The sequence below is a fragment of the Spermophilus citellus genome, assembly GCF_964194105.1.
Source record: "Spermophilus citellus genome assembly, chromosome: X".
Taxonomy (NCBI): Eukaryota; Metazoa; Chordata; class Mammalia; order Rodentia; family Sciuridae; genus Spermophilus; species Spermophilus citellus.
In genome coordinates this window covers 14,659,814-14,664,771 of record NC_138190.1, presented here as the reverse complement: position 1 = coordinate 14,664,771, position 4,958 = coordinate 14,659,814, and the positions used below count along the sequence as shown (strand labels likewise).

The window sequence follows — 4,958 nt, the reverse complement described above, 5'->3', positions numbered from 1 at the left end:
CTGATTCCATATCTTAGCTATTATGAGTAGTGCCAAACTAAGTATAGCTCTGTAGCTATCTCTTTTATATTCTGATTTCATTTCCTTTGGATTTATACACATAAGTGATATAGCTGGATCATATGGTAGTTCACTTTTAGTTTTTTGAGAAAGCTCCATGTTATTTTCCAAAGTGATTGCGCTAATTTACATCTACACCAACAGTGCATAAGAATTCCTTTTTCTCCACATCCTTTCCAGCATTTTTTTTTATGATAGCCATTCTACCTCTGGTGAGATAGTATCTCATTAGAGTTTTAATATCCATCTCTCTGATGACTAATGTTATTCATCATTTTTCATATATTTATTGGCCATTTGTATTTCTTTTTTATTAAAAAATTTGTTTTTGAAACAGAAACTTGCTTTGTTGAACAGGCTAGTCTCAAACTCCTAGGCTCAAGTGATCCTCCCACCTCAGTCTCCTGCATGATGGACCTACGGCACAAACTATCATGGTCAAGTCTGTATTTCTTTGTTTGTGAAGTATTTATTTGGATCATTTTCCCATTTTAGTTGGATTACATTTTTGTTGTTCACTGTTTTGAGTTCTTTATATATTCTGGATGTTAGCTCTCTGTGAGAAGAATAGCTAACAAACATTTTCTCCCATTCTATAGGTTGTATCTTCATTTTGTTGATTGCTTCCTTTGCCGTGCAAAACCTTTTTAGTTTGATGTAATCTCATTTGTCGATATTTTTTATGGTATTGGGAATTGAACCTAGGTGCATTCTACCATTGAGCTACATCCCTAGCTCTTCCCCTCAACTTTTTAAAAAATTTTGAGACATGGTCTTGCTAAATTGACCTTGAATTTGAGGCTGACCTTGAATTTGAGATCCTCCTACCTCAGCCTCCCAAGTAAGATGGGATTACAAGCATGTGCCACCCTTTCTGGCTCCATTTGTCACTTCTGGTTTTGGAGTCCTATTCAGAAAATCATTGCCTATACCAATCTGGAAGTGTTTCCCCTGTTTTCCTGTTATAGTTTCAGAGTATCAGGTCTTATATTAAGGTCTTTGATTCAATTTTAGTTGGTTTTTGTATAGGGTGAGAGATTTGGGTTAAGTTTCAATCTTTTACATGCATGTGGATATCCAGTTTTTCCAGTGCCATTTGTTGAAAAGGCCATCCTGTCTCCAGTATAAGTTTTTAGCACTTTGGTCAAGACTCTGTTAGCTATAGATATATGGATTTTTCTTGGTTCTCTATTCTGTTCCATTGATCTGTGTGTCTGTTTTTTATACCAGTTGCATGCTGCTTTGATTACTATCCTCTGGAGTATGTCTTGAAATCAGGTATGGTGATGCTCTTTTTGATCAGGATTGCTTTGGTTATTTGGGATCTTTTGTGCTTCCATGTGAATTTTAGGATTTCTTTTTCTAATTCTGTGAAGAAAGTTATTGGTATTATGGTAGGGACTGCATTGAATCTGTAGATTGCTTTGAGTAATATGGACATTTAGTTTCTTCTTTAATTTCTTTCTTCAGTGTTATGTAATTTTCATTGTAGAGGTCTTTATTTCCTTAGTTAAAATTATTTCTAGGTATTATGTGTGTGTGTGTATGTGTTTTGGTTGGAATTGTTTTCATGATTTCTTTCACAGCAAAGCCATTATTAGTGTTTAGAAAAACTACTGATTTTTTTATGTTGACTTTGTATCCTGATACTTTACTGAATTTGTTCATCAGTTCTAATAACCTTTGGTGACATATTGAGGTTTTTTTTATGTATAGAATCATATCATCTTCAAACAGGGATAATTTGACTCTCACCTTTTCTATTTGTATACCTTTCATTTCTTTCTCTTGCCTAATTGTGCCAACCAAAATTTCTAGTACTATATTCAATAAGAGTGGTAAGAGTAGACACCCTTGTCTACTCTCTTTTTTTAAATATTTTTTTTAGTTGTAGTAGGACACAATACCTTTATTTTTTATTTATTTATTTTTATGTGGTGCTGAGGATCGAACCCAGTGCCTCACACATGCTAGGTGAGTGCTCTACTGCTGAGCCACAACCCCAGGCCCTGTCTTATTCTTTTTATTTTTTTCTGGGAAGTATATTTTATTTACATTTTTTAAATCTGTTAACTAGAATCGCTTCCTCCTTTCCATCCCCAAAGACTTGGAAAGGGAAAGAACCGGAACCTCAAAGACCTACTCCCAACATACAAATACACACCCATGGCTCACACCAGCAAATGAAAGTGAAAGAGAAAGAGGCCTGTCCCTCCCGCTGAAGGGCCCCTAGGTCTGGGTGAAGAGAAGGGAGGGGGCCGAGGGTGGGGTCTCAAGGAGAAGAAAAGGACAGAGGGAGGCTGGTCAGTTAAAGGGGTTGGGAAGCAGTCGAGCCCCCCCCCCTTTTCCCTCTGTACCCTGTGCCTCACAGGGCGAGGGGGGGGGGTGTCTCCCTTCATCCCCTCAACAGCAGACACCAAGCCAGAGGCCACAGCCATTAATGGTCAGGTCTCTGGACACAAAATACTTTTGCTTTGTGATCTCCTGGTACTCAGTCAGCAGGCGGCCTGTCCCGGCATCCCAGAGGCGCACGACACCATCCAGGCTGCTTGTGTACACCACAGTTGAGCCTGCCTCCCACAGCAGCTGCATGATTCTGGAGTGGTGCTGACCCTGGTGCCTGAGGGTCTGTGTAGACAGGTCATAGATGGCCAAGGTTCCATCCAGGTAAGCAACAGCTGCCAGCGGCATCACACTGCAGAAGCCCAAGGACTCCACCGAATTGGATTCACTCTCCTCCCCTTCTCCCAGGTTGGGCTGGGAGGCCACAGTCTCAGGTCTGAAAACACCCACCACCTTGCCGGTGGTGGCACTGACCAGTTTGGCCTGGCAGTCCACAGAGCCAGTCAGGATCAGGCTGCCATCTTATTTGGCAGCAACACAGGTCAAAGGGCCCTGGTGACCCTCAGTCCCTTTTAATACATGGATGGGGTTTCCCTGTTTCAGGTCCCAAATCCTAATGGTGCCACAGCTCTCTTTCTGTCAGGTGGCTGGGCAGTTGGGGCCCTGGAAGGTCTTGAAATTACCATTCGGGACCTTCCACATCCAGGTGTTGCCATCAGCTGTGCGCCAGTAGGACAGGTGCCCGAGGATGCCACTCCATCCACTCCAGATCTCCTGCTTCGAAGGATCAGACCTCCTCCTTAGTGTCCACCTGCCATACTTTCTACAGACCACTCATGTCCCCTGTGGCCACTAAGGTAGAGTCATGGCTGAAACCGGCACAAGTCACAGAGTCTTTATGGCCTGCACACTCAAAGAGCACTCCCCATCACTGAGCCTCCAGACAAAGGCTTTGTCATCTTCACCCCCTGTCACTGCCAAGGTGTTAGTCTTGGGATCCAGGCTCACACAAAACACAGACACTGAGTGCAAGGCACAGGTGACCTCACCATCATCGGGGCCCTCCATACTGCTGACCACTCCTTCCTAGGGTTCCAGAACCCAGCCCTCCTCCTTGCCCTCTTCCTCTTCCTCTTCCTCCTCAAAGTCCACATCTTCCATCTCTTGGGCCAGATGACCCAGGTCCAGCAGGCCAGGATCCAGTTCTACCACCTCCATAATCTCTTCATCACCATGGAAGCTTAGGGTCTCCAGAGGGGGGGTGGGGGGTGTCAGAGGCAGCCCCGCTTTCTGATTCGTACTCCATGCTGCACAGGCGGCCCATCCACTTCTCTGGGCCCAAACGCCTCCCAGAGTCAGCTCTACGCAGCCACGCGGGCATTATTCTGCCTTAATCAGATGGGTTGGCATTACCTGAATAGAAAAAAATTTAAATACATACTCCTTGACCCAATAACTTCTAGGAACTAATTCTAATGTAATAATTATTAATATAAACAAAAATCTATGTTCACAGACATTATTTATGAAGCTAGTAAAGTGTAAACTACTACATTTTCCTCCTGGGAAGAAGTACGCATAGGCGACTCCTTTTTTTTTTTTTTTTTAGTATTTTTTTAGTTGTCGATGGACACAATATCTTTATTTTAATTATTTATTTATTTATAATGTGGTGCTGAGGATCCAACCCGGTGCTTCATGTACCCGAGGCAAGTGCTCAACCACTGAGCTACAACCCCGCACTTGTCTTATTCTTTTATTTTTTTATTTTATTTTATTTTTAATTTTTTATTTTATTTTATTTTTTTATTGGTTGTTCAAAACATTACAAAGCTCTTGACATATCATATTTCATACATTAGATTCAAGTGGGTTATGAACTCCCATTTTTACCCCAAATACAGATTGCAGAATCACATCGGTTACACATCCACGTTTTTACATATTGCCATACTAGTGACTGTTGTATTCTGCTGCCCTTCCTATCCTCTACTATCCCCCTCCCCTCCCCTCCCATCTTCTCTCTCTACCCCATCTACTGTAATTCATTTCTCTCCCTTGATTTTTTTTCCCTTTCCCCTCACATCCTCTTATATGTAATTTTGTACAACAATGAGGGTCTCCTTCCATTTCCATGCAATTTCCCTTCTCTCTCCCTTTCCCTCCCACCTCTCGTCCCTGTTTAATGTTAATCTTTTTCTCATGCTCTTCCTCCCTGCTTGTCTTATTCTTTTAAAAAAAAAATTTTAGTTGTAGATGGACACAATACCTTTATTTTATTTATTTATTTTTATGGCATGCTGAGGACCCAACTCAGTGTCTCACACATGCCAGGTGAGCGCTCTACCTCTGAGCCACAACCCCAACCACCCTTGTCTTATTCTTGATCTTAGAGGAAATGATTTTACTTTTTTCCACTCAGTATGATGATGGCAACGGGTTTGTCATATATAGCCTTTGTTCCCTGCTACCCATGGTACTAAAGATTGAACCCAGTCTTGCTCATGCTAGGCAAGCACTCTATCACTGAGCTATATCCCCAGCCCCATACATAA

At 42.1% G+C, this 4,958-nt stretch overlaps 1 pseudogene across 1 annotated transcript; it reads right to left on the bottom strand.

Annotated features, from left to right (window-relative positions):
• Nucleotides 1–2,463: 2,463 nt before the first annotated feature.
• LOC308638979 (angio-associated migratory cell protein-like) lies at nt 2,464–3,709 on the bottom strand (annotated as a pseudogene). Its single transcript has one exon. The product of its transcript is annotated as an angio-associated migratory cell protein-like (transcript).
• Nucleotides 3,710–4,958: the final 1,249 nt, after the last annotated feature.